We start from the raw sequence: 20,185 nt of genomic DNA, 5'->3' as shown, positions 1-20,185 counted from the left end.
CCAGCCAATGGAGAAGAGGAGAGAAGAGGGGCGGGTTCAAGCCCCTCTTCTCCAAAACACCCGAAGCCATTAATTCTCGCGAGCGAGACTGCGCAAGCGCAGCCTTCGCTAGCCGAGACCTAAAAATGACAAAATAATGAAGTAATAGAATTACAAAATGTGCCACCTTATGCCGCATAATTTACTCAACCTCGCCACATAATTTGGGCCTCTCTTGTTGCATAATTCAAGTGGCCCTGCCCATAGGCCAGTCGAACCTTGCTAACATTAGTGCCAGAGTTTGTAGGTGTAGAAATGAAGGAGTTGGCCCACTTGCAGGTTGAGAAGTGCATGATATGACACACCCAGGTACTGTGGCACAGGACTCAAGATATACCTCTCCAGCCCAAGTACACCAAAACCTGGCTGGGGCCGTCTGTGTTCCCATTCAGAGGGTGCCTGGCTTGGCAGTTTGGGCTGGACTGCTCTACTGGCGCCAAACCAAGGCGGGTTTGCATATAGTCTCTACTGTGCCGCGGGGGGAGTAAACTGATGGCCTCAAATACGACCCAAGTGACTGGCAGCGTTTGAGACTGTTTGCGGTCATTCCACCCATCCCCTCTGCGTTTCCTCGTAACCAGGAGAGGGCCAGGCCAGAGCAGGAGACAGATAGAGGAGTGCGTTACATGCCGCAGCTGTAGGTTACAGGAGTGCAGAAATCAGCCAGGTGTAGGGTACATTCGTAGGGAAGATGGAACCAAATGTAGGTTACATTAATGTGGGACCCTAGGTTACATTCGTGCAGGGTGCAGAGACAGGTGCAGAGACAGACAGGTGTGGTTTACATTCTTGCAGGAGCTGGCTGTTGCGAGGTGTGGAGTTGTAGGTTAAATACACGGAAAAAAGACATTACAGGTGTGGATTACATGAAAGAATTGTATTATTTATGGATCAATAGCGACTCTGCTCAAGTGCACATTGTGCAAGTTGCATTTTCACAGGAGTTGGGGAAGGAGGAGACCTTGAGTTATGTTATTTCAGTGCAGGAGAAGTGACCAGAGTGATACTTCGGCGCAGGAGATGGGACTGGGAGTAATGTTAATTCAGTACAGGAGAGCAGCAGTAATGTTAATTTGTATAGTTTTCGTTAGTGCTGGGCTTGGAGTCGGTTACAGAAGTGCAGGGAATGTAAAGTTACAGTTATGCTCCATACAATTTCTCCTCAGTGTCGACCTCCACTAACCCCTCCTCAAAACACACGTTGTCCCCTCTTCCCAATAGATACTCCTCACACCCGTCGTACACAGGTCACTCACTCACCAGCACAAAAAAAACAAGCATTTGCAATGCAATAGGTCTCGCATTTACATTATTTTGAGCTATTGACATTGTAAATGCCAATTTTTTTAAAAAATAAATAAAAGGCATTGTCATTTACAATGCCAATATCTTAAACTCTTGTTAGACCTATTGGCATTGTATTAGTTCGGTAAGTATAACATTAAAACAAATGGCATCCATATCAAACATGGCAAAACAGAGAAAATTATGTGGCATCACTCTTGCAAGACATTATCAATGAAAGGAGTTAAAAAGGTATTCTTCTCCAAGGGAGTGTTCTCGCTGGCGCTGCTGGCAGGCCCGGTGTTATGTGCCTGGCTGGGTGTGTTGTTATGTGCCCGGTCAGGCATTGTAGTTAACTCGCAAGGATCTATTACAGCACAGTAACAGCAAAGGCCTCATTGGAAATGCAAAGCCCTGTTTGGGGGCGGGAGGGGGGACCAAAAGTGTAAACAAAATGTGTACCAATACCCGTAATCTGAGCATTCCCCAAGTGTTGTTGCCCCTCCCCCACCCAGCATCATGCAATTACTCATGTCTTCTGCTCCGACCCGACCCAGCCCTTCCCTCCCATTCCGAGCCCCCTCCATTCCCGACCTGCCCACGCTCCTCTGCTGTCCCGTCCCGATCGCCTGCTAAAGAAATAAAATAAAGGCGCGGCTCACCAAACTCTTTTTTTCAATATTTTATACTTTTAGTAAGCTGGTAGCATGTTGCCTGTGCCGCACTGCTTATTAAAATAATAAAATATTGAAAAAGTAGAGTTTGGTCGAGCCGCGCCTTTGTTTGGAGTGGGGTGAGGCGGGGTTTGCGGAGAGCCCAAAATGAGTTTGGTGAGCAGCGCTGTGTAAAAGAAAGGCGCGGTTTGTTAAATTTTATTTTTTCAATAGTTTATGATTTTAGTAAGCAGCGCAGCATGGTGTATGTGCCGCGTTGCTTATTAAAAACATAATGGTACTCCAATACTTGAAAAATGAAACAGAATTTTCAAACTCCAAGAGTCGGAAGGTCGACACAGCACAGTGGAGATGAGGCATGCAGGCAGGCAGGCAGGCAGCACTTACCACTGGCGGGCGCACTAGGCTCTCCGGAGCAGCCTCGGGGCACGAATGGTTCGGGGCATACTCGCACACAAAACGTGCAGAACAAAAGTAAAGGCGGGCTAGCGAGTGATAAAACTCGGGGACGTGTTTATTCATGCTAGAGAATGGGGGTGTCGCAGGTTTCAATTCTGGCAAAGCCAACTTAGAGTTTTAGTCTCCTGGGGCAACTGTAACTGGCACCACGGAAGGGCACATATTTAACAGTTTTTACTCACAGCGCCACACAATGATACTTATACAAAATGGTGTCCCCGAAGGACACGTACAACACTGTGGGAGAGTAAGTGTCTAGTTACATGCCCCTGTAAGGAACAAAAGGCTGGGTCAGCTGGATTAAACGTTTAAACTTATGGGGACGGACAAACGCATACACACACACACCACTATAACCGGAGCGCAACCGACTGAGCTGCAAACAACTCAATACATTTGTCACACCCCCAGGAGTGCACACCGGCACCCCCCAGCAGAGCGGAGGCATGCATGCAGGCCCCAGCAGAGCAGAGGCATGCATGCAGGCTCCACACACCCCCAGAAGTGCACACTGCCCCCCCAGCAGAGCGGCGACAAGGCATGCATGCAGGCTCACACCCCAGCAGTGCACAGAGGTACATCACGCACTTCCCCCTCCCCCAGCAGAGTAGAGACCAGGCAGGCAGCTCTCACTGCCGGCGGGCGCACTGGGCTCTCCAAAGCAGCCTCAGGGCACAAATGGTTCGGGGCACACTCGCACACAAACCGTGCAGAACAAAATGAAAGGCGCAGCCCGCCATATGCAAAGCTACTGCTCGGCATGCTGTGCTCCCTCAAGTTGCCATTGTGCAAATCAAAGAAAAACCAGCACAGAATCTTGCCAAATTGCATAACGGGAGCTTGTTAAAGTGCGGCCGCGAAAGTGAAAGTGATCAAACATCAAAGCGGCCGAGCGGCCGCGAAAGTGAAAGACAACGAGTGCTTTCAGGCTGCCAAATGGTGCGCGCGCCCGGAGCACATGCACTGTAGTTGGCGGCCTGAAAGCACTTGTTTGCACTTCCAAAAGTGCTTACTATAAGTCTCGCCAGAGCAGCGCTAAAGCGCTGTCTCAGGCGAGACCTAACAACCCTTCTCGCCCCACCTCTCCTCACACACTGCCCCCTAAGAGAACAGTAAAAAAAAAAAAAACATCACATTCCTTACTCCCTGCCTGCTGCAAACACCAGGCATGGAAAAAACTTTTAACAAGTCGGGAGGGGTTGGGATCTTACGGGAAGCCTTTATAGGACAGCTGGGATGCTACAGGAACACACACACAAGAAAAGTTGATGCCCTGACGCGCACCCCCTTCTCCCCGTAAAGCCCCGCCCCACTGCACGCGCATCCCCCTCCCGGAGCCAGCGCTCGTTGGAGCACCTGAGGCACCCTTAAGAAAACACTACTCTCACCCGGGGTCGCTGAAGGCTTTACCCTCACCCCCCTCATCTATCCTGGCGCTACTTGTTCGTTCCTGGGCCCCAAGACAGCCCACGCCCCCTGGCACATCAAGGCTAGCTGACACTGCCCCCTCTCCCCCACCTATGGCAGGGGTAATAGCCGTTCCCCCGTTTGTGGTCCAGAAGGGCCGCCCTCCCACTCCTTTCAAGCGGACTCCACTACTTGGCCATCGAGCCGAATCCGTCTCCAGACACCCGGCTCGCCCCTCCCCCAGACCCGATTATTTTCTTTGGCCCGAGGCTTGGCTTTTCCCCTCTGCCTACTCCGGGCAAGCTTTTGTTTTCTTTAGTTCTAGTAAACTAGGAGGGGGCTTCTCTGCAACGGAAAGGGGTAGAGAAGAATACCAAGTGTTAGCGAACCACCACTGAAGTTAGTTTCGCACCGCTCAAACTAACCTCCTTCCTCGCCTGTCCCAGTGGCAACCATACAAATTCACCCCCTATGCATTTCTATCCAGTGGTCCTACGCATGCAGCCGGGCATCAGGTCCCACAAATACTACTTTATAAGTTATAAAAAACACACAAGACCAAAAAAACACACACACACACACAAAGCCACACACAATTATAGGGACTCCCCCATATCCATGGGAGTCGATTCCACTACAACTGAGGTACTATTGAAAGCTACTCCCCTGACACTGTGATCAACATACTTTCAAGCTGCAGTGCCACGAAGCGCGGCGTCAGGGAGCATTCGAGTACTTGCAAACCGAAACAAGCAATCACGCCTTGTTGTGGGCACTGAAAGCAGGGCTAACAAGTGTGAGAAGTTGGACTGGCATATGCTGGTCACTAGTTATAGTGGCCACCTTGCACCAGTCCAATTCGACTCTTATGGTAGATAGGTTTAAGACAACCTTTTAAAGAAAGCTATCCTAGTGGTAGCTGTGGAGAGCAGCCTTCAGGCTAAGTCTCTGAGGAATGTAAAGCAGCTTGTTTTACCTTATAATCTCTTGAATTACCGAATGAAAAGGACACCACACAGGTATATATATCAAATATATATGTATTTATTTCTAGATCCACTCTACTAATCTCTTTATGAGATTAGAACCCAGATAAACATTCAAATGTCAACAGTTCTCAATAAATTAAGCACAAATATGGCTGGAGCCCTAGGGGCGTACCAGACCATATACTAAGAAAATGGTTTAACAAAGTCGACTTGAAAAATGACAAAGCCTAGGGCCTTGGGAATCGCTGGGGCTTCACTACTGCAGTGTTAGCAGGTAAGTAACAAGCCCACGGGAGACGCGTGCAGTGTCTAAACACAGCCGCGGGTTTCCTATATGCTACAATGGAGCAAGTCGCTGTTTGTATTTTAAAGTTTTAGGGCACTTCGAAGAAGTCAACAAGCAAGCCACTTACAGGGTAAGTATTTCAAGGGCCAACACACACTTGGGAACCGGAGTGCACGAGTTACCTCACCCAGGGAAGCCGGGTGCATAGGTCTCTTTTGGTGTCGGGTCACAATGCTGTTTTCAATGGAGACCAATGAAGACTTGCTGCTTGAGACGACTGAAGAGGTGTCCGCTGGAATACGAAGGTGGATTGAAGATGAAGAGGACCTGAAAATTGAGGGGACAGTGTTCAAAGTCACTTGCCAGTGACCGGTGGCCAGCAGGATGGATGACCACAGATGTCGCGTCGTTTCAGGTCGTCGATGGTGATTTGTCTCTTCTCTCACGAGGTCCAGGAGGGATCGACAATGACCAGCAGCTGGATTCGGAGTGTCCCACAATGTTTGCAGCTGATGACGGTATCAGCAACCGGATTGGAGCCAACAAGCCTTGGCAACTGCAAGTCTCGTGTGGACTAAAGATAGTCGATGGTGCAGACCAGCAAGGTCTGATGGACTTACCCAGCGAAGGTAAGTGAGAGCAGGCCCGGAGCAACCAGGAGAGCCCTTGAAGTTGGTTAGAAAGTCTTCGGGGGAGTCACTAGCCAACGGGCAAGTAACCGCAAAGACATCTTCACAGGAAAAGTTTCACAGGAGCCCACGGTCACTCGGGACGGGGTAGGCCGCTGATTTTTGGAACAAGACCTGCTAGGGACTTGGGCCACAAGTGGTCCAAAGCACAAGTTCATAGAATGTTGTTTAGGGTTTGCATTCGAAATCAGTGCACGGTTCCCAGGTATTGCCGTTCCTCATCACTCGTGGGGTTCAGATGCCACAGCTTCACTGGGGACTCAAAATGGCCGTCGAGAGGTCAGGAAATCTGCTTCTGGGGATGCAGGGACTTCGGACTCCGGCGGGAGCGGTGAAGTGTGCAACCGTTGATTGAAGGTATAGGTGCCTGCCAAGCAGGGGAGTCACTCCTTGACTCCAAGGGAGATTCTTCAGTCTTCCAGAGATAGTGGAACGTCGAAGGGCCAGGATTCTTCTTTGTAGAGCGTCGTCCAGGGTAATCTGAATTGCATTGGCAATGCTTGCTATTTTATAGTGAAGATAGGGGAGGGACTAGCTCTATGACCACTCCTCGAGGAGGGTCAGGGTAGTGGGTGGTTACACCCACTTTGCTTTGTCCAGTTTCGCGCCAGAGCAGGGGCAGGTAGCCCGTGAACCGGTTTGAGCTGGCATATGCACAGAGGAGCCTACTGCTCCCCCAGTGCAGGACTTCAAAGCACTCTAAGAGTGCACCCACCCAGCTCCAATACACTAAATCCTGTCTGGGAGGTGGTGACACCTCCCTGTGACAGGATACCTTTTGTTGGTCTTCCTGTGTCTGTGCTGGTGGCATCCATTTTGTGATGCCAGGGCTCTAGGAGATTTCTACCGTTTAGTACGGTGGGTACATGTCATCCCCTCTAGAAGGGTGGGATCATACTCCCACACCAGTTACTGGTGTGGGGGTATGATTCCAAGTTGTTTGACACCAAACACGACGTGTTTTGATGCAGTCATTCCAAAGTTAGCATTTACCGCGAGGTTATAATGCACTTAAGAGTAAATGGTTTAACCGCATCCACAAACAGTAGCAGGGAATAGACTCTGCCAGCTGCAGAGGGGTCCTGCTCATGCAGAAGCACCCCCTCACATAGTAAACCAAGCACCCTGCCATCAGGATTGTTAGGGCCTGCAAGGGGGGTGGCTGATAGGTTTATATGTGTGTGTATGGTGAGATATAGGAACCTATACCTCAGCGAGGAGTGCTAACACTACCTCACACAGGCTGCAGTAGCAGGCCTGTGGTGTCAGATTGAGAATGCTTCCCAGGGGTGGCATAATACATGCTGCAGCCCCTGGTAGGCCTGTGAAGTACCAATGCCCTAGGTACCTAAGGTACCATATACTAGGGGCTCATAAGGTACCACAGTATCCAATCACTAGTGAATCTAATATGCACACCAAGTTGTTTAGAGAGATCAGTGAGACTGGGGCCCTGATTAGCAGGGACCCAGCCAGACTATAGCCAGAAACCAGTGTATACATCAGAAAAAAAGTGGGGGCAACATAAGTGCAGATCCTACTCTCCTACACCCCCCCCCCAAAACGCAGGGACATTAAACTAACCTTGACCAGTTGAGTCTTCATGTTCTAAGTGGAAATACCTTGAGAGTCCATCTGCATTGGCATGTTGGGTCCCAGGTCTATGTTCCACTGTATAGTCCATCCCCTGTAGGGAAATGGACCACCTGAGCAGTTTAGGATTTTCACCTTTCATCTGTTTGAGCCATAGGAGGGGCTTATGGTCAGTCTGAACTATGAAGTGAGTGCCAAACAAGTATGACCTCAGCTTCTTCAGGGCGCACACCACAGCAAAGGCCTCCCTCTCAATAGCTGACCAACGTTTCTCTCTAGGGGTCAGCCTTCTGCTTATGAAAGCTACTGGCTGGTCTTGACCTTCATCATTAAGTTGAGACAGTACAGCTCCCACACCCAGCTCTGAAGCATCTTTTTGGACAATGAACTTCTTTTTGTAATCTGGACTCTGTAAGATGGGGGCAGTGCACATTGCCTGCTTGAGGTCATCAAATGCCTTTTGACAGCTAGCTGTCCGCTGAACCTTTTTTTGGCATTTTCTTGGAGGTCAGATCATTTAAGGGGGTCACTATAGATCCATATCCCTTAACAAACCTCCTGTAATACCCAGTCAGCCCCAAGAAGGCTCTCAACTGTGTCTGGGTGGTTGGAGCTACCCATTCCATTATGGTCTGGATCTTGCTCTGCAATGGTTGAACCTGGCCACCACCTACAAGGTGGCCCAGGTACACAACCTGACTCTGCCCTATCTGGCACTTAGTGGCCTTGGTAGTGAGGCCTGCTTTCTGCAGGGCCTCCAGTTCATTCCTGAGGTGGACCAGGTGATCCTGCCAAGTGGAACTAAAGACAGCAATATTATCAAGATAAGCTGAGCAATAGGTTTCCATACCAGTCAGAACGTTATTCACCAACCTCTGAAATGTGGCAGGTGCATTCTTCAAACCAAAGGGCATTACCACAAAGTGATAGTGCCCACCAGGGGTCGAAAATGCTGTTTTAGCCTTGGCATCATCAGCTAACTTGATTTGCCAATAGCCAGCTGTAAGGTCAAATGTACTGAGATACTTGGCTGAGGTCAAAGTGTCTATTAGTTCATCTGCCCTTGGTATTGGGTAGGCATCAGTCCTGGTGACTGCATTGAGGCCCCTGTAGTCAACACAAAACCTCATCTCTTTCTTACCACCCTGGGTGTGAGGTTTTGGCACAAGGACTACTGGGCTAGCCCAAGGGCTATTTTAGGGCTCAATAACACCTAGCTCCAACATTTTCTGGACTTCAGTCCTGATACAATCCCTGACATGGTCAGGTTGCCTCTAGATTTTACTCTTTACAGGCAGACTGTCTCCAGTGTCCACCTCATGGGTGCACCAGGAAGTCTGACTTGGGGTCAGGCTAAACATATGTATAAACTGATGTAGCACTTGTCTACATTCAGTTTGTTGATGTTCAGTGAGGCTGCTTGCCAAAGCAACTCCATCAACTGATCCATCATCAGGGTTCTGTGAGAGCAGGTCAGGGAGAGGGTCACTCTCCTCCTCCTGGTTCTCATCAGTTGCCATGAACAAGCTCATGTCAGCCCTGTCCACATATGGCTTAAGTCTGTTGACATGGAGCACCCTAAGGGGGCTCCTGGGAGTGCCAAGATCTACCAAGTAGGTGACCTCTCCCTTTTTCTCAACAATTGTATGGGGGCCACTCCATTTGTCCTGGAGAGCTGCTGGGGCCACAGGCTCCAACACCCACACTTTCTGGCCTGGCTGGTAAACAGTCAGGACAGCCTTTTGGTCATGCCAAGCTTTTTGTAGTTCTTGGCTTGCCTCAAGGTTTTTAGTGGCCTTCTTCATATACTCTGCCATCCTGGAGCAGAGACCAAGTACATAGTCCATCACATCCTGTTTGGGAGGTTTGAGAGGTAACTCCCATCCCTCCTTCACCAGACATAATGGTCCTCTAACAGGGTGCCCAAACAGAAGTTCAAAAGGGCTGTAGCCAATCCCCTTCTGTGGAACCTCCATGTATGCAAACAGATGGCAGGGAAGTAAATGGTCCCATTTTCGCCTAAGCTTTTCTGGGAGGCCTTTAATCATTCCCTTTAGGGTTTTGTTGAATCTCTCAACTAACCCATTGCATTGTGGGTGATAGGGAGTAGTGAATTTGTAGTTGGCACCACACTCCTTCCACATTGCAGTTAGATATCCTGACATAAAGTTAGAACCTCTGTCAGAGATGACCTCCTTAGGGAAACCCACTCTGGAGAAGACTCCAATGAGGGCTCTTGCTACCACAGGAGCTGTGGTAGTCATTAGGGGTATAGCTTCTGGATACCTGGTGGCATGATCCACTACCACCAGTATAAATCTGTGCCCAGATGCAGTTGGAGGGTCAAAGGGACCAACAATGTCAATCCCTACCCTTTCAAAGGGAACCCCCACCACAGGTAGTGGTATCAGGGGGGCCTTTGTTGTGACACCTGTCTTGCCACTGGCTTGGCAAGTGACACAGGAGCGACAAAACTCCTTGGTGTCCTCAGACATGTGTGGCCAATGAAAATGTGGTACAAGCCTGTCCCAGGTCTTGTTTTGGCCCAAGTGTCCTGCTAATGGGATGTCATGTGCTAGGGTCAAGAGGAACCCCCTAAACGTCTAAGGAATTACCAACCTTATGGGACCCACTAGCACTCCCAGCAGCCTCAGCAGCAGCCTGCTGTCTGAGGGGTTCAAGAGTGGGGCAACACTGTTGCTCTTTGCTCAGATCTTCCCTGGAAGGTCCCCCTGCCCCCAAGAACTCAACCTGACCAGGCTCAAGTTCCTCTGGGGCAGTTCCTTCTTCAGGATCTGCTTCTCCTCCCTCAGGAGGGGAATCTGAGATCTGAGACAGAGGGGAAGGCCCAGCCTTAACCCTACTGCTCCTCCTCTTGGGTAGCATCTGGTCCATAGTTTCAGAATCCAGAGATGGTTTAGCTTTATGCATTTTGGCTTGTGACCTGGCCACAGCAAATACCTCTGCAGGTATGCCCAACATCTCAGCATGAGTCCATAATTCTACATCAGACCAGGCTGAAGTCTCCAGATCATTGCCCAACAAACATTCGACAGGGAGGTCTGCACTGACTACTACCTTTTTGAGGCCAGTTACCCCTCCCCAGGAGAAATTCACAACTGCCAGGCTATGGTTGGTCCTGGTGTTGCTTGCATTGGTTACCTGGTACATTTCACCCAGGATGATCTGTGCAGGGTCCACTAGATCCTCTGCCACCATGGTGACACTAGCACCTGTGTCCCTAAATGCCAAAGCCTGTTTCCCATTTATGATAGGCTGCTGTTTGTACTTGCCCAGATTACTGGGGCTCACTAGGAAGGACATATCAAGGTCTCCCTCACAAACTAGCAATGCCTGTGTCGGTACTCTGACTAGGCCAGAGTCCACATCAGAACCCAGGGTCAACCCTACTACACCCTTATTCTGAGTATTACCTCCACCAATGACTGCACTAGGGGGAACAGTTGCCTTAGGGGCTGGAGTGGTGGTGGTTTGGTGTTTGGACTTTGTACAGTCAGAAATCCAGTGCCCTTTCTGTTTACAGAATTTGCACCAGGGCTTCTTTTGGCCTTTTCCCTTTGCAGATTGTGACTCCCCACCAGATGCAGATTTTGTGGGCCCTTGTGAAGACTTCTGGTCTTTAGATTTATCCCCACCTTTATCTGAGCCTTTAGGACCTTGCTTCTTAGTGTCACCACCTTGGTTCTGGTTTTTCTGCCTCACCCTGGTTCTGACCCATTTGTCTGCCTTCTTTCCCAATTCTTGGGGAGAGGTCAGATCAGAGTCCACCAGGTACTGATGCAACAACTGGTTCTGGCAATTATTAAGGATCTGTTCTCTCATTGTAAGAGTATACAATCCCTTAAAATCAGTTACTCTACTACCAACCAGCCAACCTTCTAGAGCCTTGGTTGCACTATCAACAAAGTTAGTCCAATCCTGAGTCTGTGCTTTCTGGGTGTCTCTGAACTTCAACCTGTACTGTTCAGTGGTTAAGCCAAACCCATCTATCAAAGCACTCTTCAGGGCTTCATAATCATTAGCATCCTCTTCTCTAACAGTGAGGAGCTTGTCTCTACCTTTATCTGAAAAGGAGAGCCACAAGATTGCTGCCCACTGTGTCTGGGGGACCTGTTGAACTTTACAGGCCCTCTCCATAGCAGTTATCCATTTGTGGATATCATCCCCACTCTGGTAGGAAGGAACAACCTTGGACAGGTTCCTATGGTCTGGAATGTAATCTCTGCCTCTAGGGGCACTGTTGCTGCCACCAGGGGTATCTAACCCCTCCTTCTTACAAGCTCTTTGGAGCTCGAAGGCTTCCCTATCTAAGGCCAATTGCTTGGTTCTGAGGGCAAGCCTAGCTTCCTCATACTGGAGCATCTTGAGCCTTCTGTCAGAGGAGGTCTCCCTGGGATAGGTGGAGTTCCTCTGTTGAACAAATTCTCTTCCAGAGTGATATGAATGGTCAGATTCCATTGAAGGGGACCTAGGCCTTTCACCCACTCTGTCAGTTCTCTTAAGGAGAATTCATCTGTTCTGTTCAGACCTTTCTGGGTCTGGCCCTTCAATCACAGACTCCAGGTCATCTTGATTTTCATCAGACCCAGAGACTATGGTTGACCCACTCCCTTATGCAGACCCACTAGCTCCTAGAGCTTGTTTCAGATCATCTGCTACTAACAGATCTATCAGGTGTTGTGAGGAGGGACTCCTGCCCACCCTCAGTTGTCTTTCAAAGCATAAGGCCTTCAGGTCAGTGTAGGCTATGTCTTTGTACTGAGATGGGGTGGACCCACTGGCTCCACCTTGGTGAGACATACTAGTGTTGTGCAGTGTTGTACCACCTACACTAGTTGAGGCCTGCTGAACCTAGCTTGAGCTGTAGCAAGGGTGTGCTTATCCCTTCACAAACAGCTCTAAGTTCAGTAGAACTTATTGATACTAGCTTGACTTTATATGTACCTTGAGTACCTTTAGTGGTTTTCAGTTAGTAATTCAAATAGAGATTTTCTGGTAAAACAATGGCAAGCTGGAATCCCACACGCTGCCCACCAATGTGAGACGTTGGCTTGGCATATGCTGGTCACTAGTTATAGTGGCCACCTTGCACCAGTCCAATTTGACTCTTATGGTAGATAGGTTTAAGACAACCTTTTAAAGAAAGCTATCCTAGTGGTAACTGTGGAGAGCAGCCTTCAGGCTAAGTCTCTGAGGAATGTAAAGCAGCTTGTTTTACCTTATAATCTCTTGAATTACCAAATGAAAAGGACACCACACAGCTATATATAAAATATATATGTATTTATTTCTAGATACACTCTACTAATCTCTTTATGAGATTAGAACCCAGATACACATTCAAATGTCAACAGTTCGCAATAAATTAAGCACAAATATGGCTGGATCCCTAGGGGCGTACCAGACCATATACTAAGAAAATGGTTTAACAAAGTCGACTTGCAAAATGACAAAGCCTAGGGCCTTGGGAATCGCTGGGGCTTCACTACTGCAGTGTTAGCAGGTAAGTAACAAGCCCACGGGAGACGCGTGCAGTGTCTAAACACAGCCACGGGTTTCCTATAGGTTACAATGGAGCAAGTCGCGGTTTGTATTTGAAAGTTTTAGGGCACTTCAAAGAAGTCAACAAGCAAGCCACTTACAGGGTAAGTATTTCGAGGGCCAACACACACTTGGGCACCGGAGTGCACGAGTTATCTCACCCAGGGAAGCCGGGTGCATAGGTGTCTTTTGGTGTCGGGTCGCGATGCTGTTTTCAATGGAGATCAATGAAGACTTGCTGCTTGAGAGGACTGAAGAGGTGTCCGCTGGAATCCGAAGGTGGATTGAAGAGGAAGAGGACCTGAAAATTGAGGGGACAGTGTTCAAAGTCACTTGCCAGTGACCGGTGGCCAGCAGGATGGATGACCACAGATGTCACGTCATTTCAGGTCATCGATGGTGACTTGTCTCTTCGCTCACGAGTTCCAGGAGGGATTGACGATGACCAGCAGCTGGATTCGGAGTGTCCCACAATGTCTGCAGCTGATGACGGTCTCGGCAACCAGATTGGAGCCAACAAGCCTTGGCAACTGCAAGTCTCGTGTGGACTGAAGATAGTCGATGGTGCTGACCGGCAAGGTCTGATGGACTTACCCAGCAAGGGTAAGTGAGGGCAGGCCCGGAGCAACCAGGAGAGTCCTTGAAGTTGGTTAGAAAGTCTTCGGGGGAGTCACTAGCCAATGGGCAAGTAACCGCAAAGACGCCTTCACAGGAAAAGTTTCACAGGAGCCCACGGTCACTCGGGATGGGGTAGGCTGCTGATTTTTGGAACAAAACCTGCTAGGGACTTGGGCCACAAGTGGTCTAAAGCACAAGTTCATAGAACGTTGTTTAGGGTTTGCACTCAAAATCAGTGCGCGGTTCCCAGGTATTGCTGTTCCTCGTCACTCGTGGGGTCCATATGCCACAGCTTTGCTGGGGACTCAAAATGGCCATCGAGAGGTCAGGAAATCTGCTTCTGGGGACGCAGGGACTTCGGACTCTGGCGGGAGTGGTGAAGTTTGCAACCATTGATTGAAGTTATAGGTGCCTGCCAAGCAGGGGAGTCACTCCTTGACTCCAAGAGAGATTCTTCAGTCTTCCAGAGATAGTGGAACATCGAAGGGCCAGGATTCTTCTTTGTAGAGCGTCGTCCAGGGTAATCTGAATTGCATTGGCAATGTTTGCTATCTTATAGTGAAGATAGGGGAGGGACTAGCTCTATGACCACTCCTCTAGGAGGGTCAGGGTAGTGGGTGGTTACACCCACTTCCCTTTGTCCAGTTTCATGCCAGCGCAGGGGCAGGTAGTCCCTAAACCGGTTTGAGCTGGCATATGCTCAGAGGAGCCTACTGCTCCCCCAGTGCAGGACTTCAAAGCACTCTAAGAGTGCACCCACCCAGCTCTAATACACTAAATCCTGTCTGGGAGGTGGTGACACCTCCCTGTGACAGGATACCTTTTGTTGGGCTTCCTCCACTGCGAGTTTCGGTCAGCAGCAGGAGGACAGCCCAGTGTCTGTGCTGGTGGCATCCATTTTGTGATGCCAGGGCTCTAGGAGATTTCTACCGTTTAGTACGGTGGGTACATGTCATCCCCTCTAGAAGGGTGGGATCATACTCCCACACCAGTTACATGTTTTGATGCAGTCATTCCAATGTTAGCATTTACCGCAAGGTTATAATGCACTTAAGAGTATATGGTTTAACCGCATCCACAAACAGTAGCAGGGAATAGACTCTGCCAGCTGCAGAGGGGTCCTGCTCATGCAGAAGCACCCCCTCACATAGTAAACCAAGCACCCTGCCCTCAGGATTGTTAGGGCCTGCAAGAGGGGTGGCTGATAGGTTTATATGTGTGTGTATGGTGAGATATAGGAACCTATACCTCAGTGAGGAGTGCTAACACTACCTCACACAGGCTGCAGTAGCAGGCCTGTGGTTTCAGATTGAGAATGCTTCCCAGGGGTGGCATAATACATGCTGCAGCCCCTGGTAGGCCTGTGAAGTACCAATGCCCTAGGTACCTAAGGTACCATATACTAGGGGCTCATAAGGTACCACAGTATCCAATCACTAGTGCATCTAATATGCACACCAAGTTATTTAGAGAGATCAGTGAGACTGGGGCCCTGATTAGCAGTGACCCAGCCAGACTATAGCCAGAAACCAGTGTATACATCAGAAAAAAAGTGGGGGCAACATAAGTGCAGATCCTACTCTCCTACAATAAGCGCTCGCCATGACGTAGTTTGAGTTTGAGTTTAAAAATATTTATGTAGCGCACTTTCACCATCGGTTTCATGGCGCTGCAACAGATCAGACATCCCCAAAGTAGAAATAACGGAAAATAATAAAAAAGAGAGAGAGACAAAAACAACAAATGATCTAGTTAAAAATTTTAGCAAATACATGAGCTTTAAGCTTTTTCCGGAATTGGGGGTAAGGGGTTAGAGATCTAAGCTCTAAAGGCAGGGAATTCCACAGGACAGGGGCAAGGGTCGCAAACTTCGATCCTCCCCACTTCTTCCTCCGGAAGCGGGGGACTGACAGCAGGGATTGCGTGGATGAACGTAATTCCCTAGTAGGAACGTAGGGGACGATCTCAGATGAAATAAAGGCCGGGGCCGTGCCCAGTCGTGCTTGAAAGATGATAGAAGCAAGCTTAAACTGGACGCGTTCAAGGACAGGGAGCCAGTGTAAGGATTTGAGAAGGGATGTTACGTGATGGGATTTTGGAAGCTTGAAAACCAACCGTGCCGCCTGGTTCTGGATCAGCTGCAATCGCCTTAAACTATATGCAGGTATACCTGCATATAGGGCGTTGCCATAATCCAGGCGGAAGATAACCATCGCCAAGAGGATCAATTTTAAGGCATCGAAGGAAAAAAAGCGGGATACCTTGCGAATGGTGCGTAGTGACAGAAAAGAAGAAGACACCACAGAACTAACCTGGGAGTGAAGAGTGAGCTGAGAATTAAGTTTGATACCTAAAGTTTTAACTGAGGTAGAAGGGACCGGGGAAGAACCAAGGGAAGGGGGCCAAAAAAGTGAAGACCAGGGACTGGAGGAACCACCCGTCAACACCAACTCGGTCTTATCTGGGTTAAGTTTCAAGTGGTTGTGGTTCATCCAGTCCCGGATGAAAATCATAACAGACTGGAAATTTAAGATGGAGGCAGAAGAAGAAGAAAGATTGAAAACAAGTTGGAGGTCATCCGCGTAACTGTAGACGCTGACCTCCATTTGCTGCAATGAAAAAATAAGAGGGGCAATATAGAGGTTAAACAAAAGGGGTGAGAGGGAGGAACCTTGGGGAACCCCGCACTGAACTTTCCGGAAGTCCGCAGAAAAGTCACCCAGGCGAACAGCCTGGGTGCGGTCCCTCAGGAAGGAGGATAACCACACCAGGGTGGTACCCCCGATCCCCGCCGCCCTGACACGGGAAAGCAAGATGGTATGATCAACCGTGTCAAAGGCGGCTGAGAGATCGAGGAGGACCAAAGCCTGGGCCTGGTTGGTGTCCATTCCCTCCCTGAGGTTGTCAAGGACCGAAAGTACTACGGACTCCGTAGAGTGTGCGGGGCGGAAGCCGGCCTGACGAGGAGCCAAGACCCCATACTCCTCCACAAAAGTGCTCAAAGAACTGGTAACATGGCGTTCGAGCACCTTAGCCGGAAATGGTAGGAGGGAGATTGGGCGATAATTGGCGGGGACCGCAGGGTCAGCGCCGGGCTTCTTTAAGATGGGAACAATAACGGCTGTTTTCAATGACTTGGCTACAACCCCCTGGGAAAGAGAACTGTTAAGGAAGTGAAGGAAGGGGTCTGGACAAGTTGTATAAATGTGACGAAGGATGTGCGCGGGGCAAGTGTCCAGTGGAGAGCCGGATTTAACACGGGGAATTATCGAGATCAAGGATTCCTTAGTCGAGAGGGGAAGGGCATCGAGTTGTCCCTTAGGAGGAGGACACTGAGGATCAACAAAAGTGGGGGAGGGAGAGGGAATGTTGGCTTTAATAATAGCAATCTTCTCAATAAAGAAATTATTTAAAGAGTGACAAAGGTCCTGGGAAGGGGAGGGTTTAAGAGATGTCCTATCGGAAAATGCCAAATTGTGGACAATCGAAAAAATTTCCCTCGGTTGATTCTCAGCTGCAAGAATCTTTGAGGAAAAGTAGGCCGTTTTTGCAGCCAAGATGGCCTTCTTGTATTGAGCCAGGATAGTAGTAAACTCAGATCTGAGTAAGGGACAATAATTCCTCCTCCAGGCACGCTCGGCTCGGCGTACCGCTAGTTTGATGTCTTAAGATCCTCATTAAACCACAAGTTGGCATCCTTCTCCCGCTTTGAAGTCACCCGCTTCAGCGGGGCAATGGAATCACAGCCTGAGGAGAGCCAATGTTCAATGGCAATGTCCTGAGAGAGGGTCGATAGGCCTTGTAGGGTAGGGTAGGAGGAGGTTAGTAATGCGGATAGATTCTCCGGATCCACTCGGCTCCATGAGCGGACCCAAACATTCTTTGGGAGCGAGGGCCTAACAGTAGGGTTAATAGGGAGGGTGAACGAAATCAAATGATGGTCAGACCAGGTGCAAGGTAAGATGGATATGGAGTCCACCGGACAATTCAGGGACCAAATCTGATCTAAGATATGACCTTTGACATGAGTGGGGGAATGAACATGTGACACAAAGTTGAGGGATTGAAGGGTAACTGAGAACTCTCTTGAGGACGGACATTCCGCTGGATCTGAAGGCCAAAAATTGAAGTCTCCCAATAGTAAGATGGAAGAGTTATTGACCGTGAGTGTGGCCAGCACCTCCTGAAAATCGGAGAGAAACCGTAAGGCTGACTGTGGGGGACGATAAGTGAGAACACAAGTGAGAGGGGGGGTGGTAGATGTAGTACGAATAGCAAGGTACTCTGTTGTGGCGATATCTGGCAAAGATAGGAGTTGGAAGGGGAGGTCAGCCCGGGTAATGACCGCTACGCCACCCCCAGCCCGACCAGCAGGGCGGTCTGCTCGTAGAGCATAGTATGGAGCAGGGAGAGTGGCCAATAAGATAGGGAGAGAATCATCACTAAACCAGGTCTCTGTTAGAAAGAGAAGATCCGGTGCGTGAAGGTCCAGCAGCACCGACAGTTCGTGTGAGTGGGCCACTGCTGACCGAGTGTTAAGATAATAGGCCGAGAGAGTCCTAGATGATGCTAGGCTGGCATCTTCTCTGGGGAAATGAAGGAAAGTGGGGGGAGGGAGAGGTCGGGAAGATAAAGAAACAGGGGACAAGTCAAGTGAAGATATGTGAGAGCAAGTGGGGGCAGGCAAGGGCCACGTGCCATAGAGGCTATGGAGTTGAGAGGAGGTGTAGGTAGTGATTTGAGCAGAGTGACGTGCCCCTAGCCCCGGTCGGCCGCGGACGGGCGCAGACGGGCTTGCCTTACACGCGCCTTCGGCGCGCAAACGGCGCGCCCGCTGCGCTCGTCCGCTGCGCGTACGTGGGAAGCACATGTTTTATAGGGGAGTTCAGGGCGTGGCCTAGCAAAAGGTGGGCGTGGCCTGGGGGAGCCTCGCTGATGGCGGCGAGAGGGAAAGCCTGACCTGCAGCAGCGTTCAGCTCGGCTGCGCGGAGGTCAGAAAGCAAAATGAACCCCAAGTTGCAGGTAAGGGCAGGCAAAGTAAGAATAAAAAAACACAATCACAAATATTTAAAAGGCTTGATTGATTAGCGTGTATCTAGCGCTAAACTCCCGGCTGTGCCTCAGGAGTGTCTGGATCTATCGCAGAGCTCGTAGTCAGCTCCGTTTACATAGGCAGGTGGGCGTGGCCTAGCAAAAGGTGGGCGTGGCCTGGGGGAGCCTCGCTGATGGCGGCGAGAGGGAAAGCCTGACCTGCAGCAGCGTTCAGCTCGGCTGCGCGGGGGTCAGAAAGCAAAATGAACCCCAAGTTGCAGGTAAGGGCAGGCAAAGTAAGAATAAAAAAACACAATCACAAATATTTAAAAGGCTTGATTGATTAGCGTGTATCTAGCGCTAAACTCCCGGCTGTGCCTCAGGAGTGTCTGGATCTATCGCCAGGTGGGCGTGGCCTAGCAAAAGGTGGGCGTGGCCTGGGGGAGCCTCGCTGATGGCGGCGAGAGGGAAAGCCTGACCTGCAGCAGCGTTCAGCTCGGCTGCGCGGGGGTCAGAAAGCAAAATGAACCCCAAGTTGCAGGTAAGGGCAGGCAAAGTAAGAATAAAAAAACACAATCACAAATATTTAAAAGGCTTGATTGATTAGCGTGTATCTAGCGCTAAACTCCCGGCTGTGCCTCAGGAGTGTCTGGATCTATCGCCAGGTGGGCGTGGCCTAGCAAAAGGTGGGCGTGGCCTGGGGGAGCCTCGCTGATGGCGGCGAGAGGGAAAGCCTGACCTGCAGCAGCGTTCAGCTCGGCTGCGCGGGGGTCAGAAAGCAAAATGAACCCCAAGTTGCAGGTAAGGGCAGGCAAAGTAAGAATAAAAAAACACAATCACAAATATTTAAAAGGCTTGATTGATTAGCGTGTATCTAGCGCTAAACTCCCGGCTGTGCCTCAGGAGTGTCTGGATCTATCCAGACGTAGTTGCTCGGCTTTTCCTGCCATCCCACTTGGACGGCCTCGCCTGCCAAAAGGTTTCTTGTCTTTATGGGGCCATGTGTTTGGCCCCATAAAGATAAGAAACCTTTTGCGACGAACGCTAAGCAGGCGAGGCCGTCCAAATGGGACGGCTCAGAAAGCCGAGCAAAGACGCCACCGACACATCTTTTCCAATGGCTGGCCACCGTTTAGCATAAACGGTGACGCCAGCCAATGGAAAAGAGGGGCGGGGCTTAATGCCCCTTACAGAAAATACCACATCACATTAAATCTCGCCAGCGAGACTGCGCATGCGCGCAGCCTACGCCAGGCGAGACCTAAAAAGTAAGGAAGCATCCGGGTGGGCCAAATCACAGAGGCATGCTGGCATTATAAAACAAGCATTTGCAATTCAATAGGTTTCGCATTTGTGAAAGCTAGAGCTCTTGGTGTTGAAAATTACAATGTTTTTTACTTTTGTGTTTTTTTATGCAGTGAAGTGATGATATTGAGGGAGGGGAGATATGCTGGCTGGAAAAAAAAGTAACAACATTGGAATTATATGCTCCTGAAGCCAGAACATTATAAACAGGACTATTTATTTCACAAACATGACACACAATCCACATAC

The 20,185-nt window shown here is 49.7% G+C and overlaps 1 pseudogene; it reads right to left on the bottom strand.

Moving 5' to 3' along the window:
- Positions 1–20,185, bottom strand: part of LOC146870665 (transcription initiation factor TFIID subunit 11-like) — a 284,397-nt pseudogene that overhangs the window by 58,903 nt on the left and 205,309 nt on the right.

The sequence above is a fragment of the Triturus cristatus genome, chromosome 1_1, assembly GCF_964204655.1.
Source record: "Triturus cristatus chromosome 1_1, aTriCri1.1, whole genome shotgun sequence".
Lineage (NCBI taxonomy): Eukaryota > Metazoa > Chordata > Amphibia > Caudata > Salamandridae > Triturus > Triturus cristatus.
This window is presented reverse-complemented; position numbering and strand designations above follow the sequence as displayed.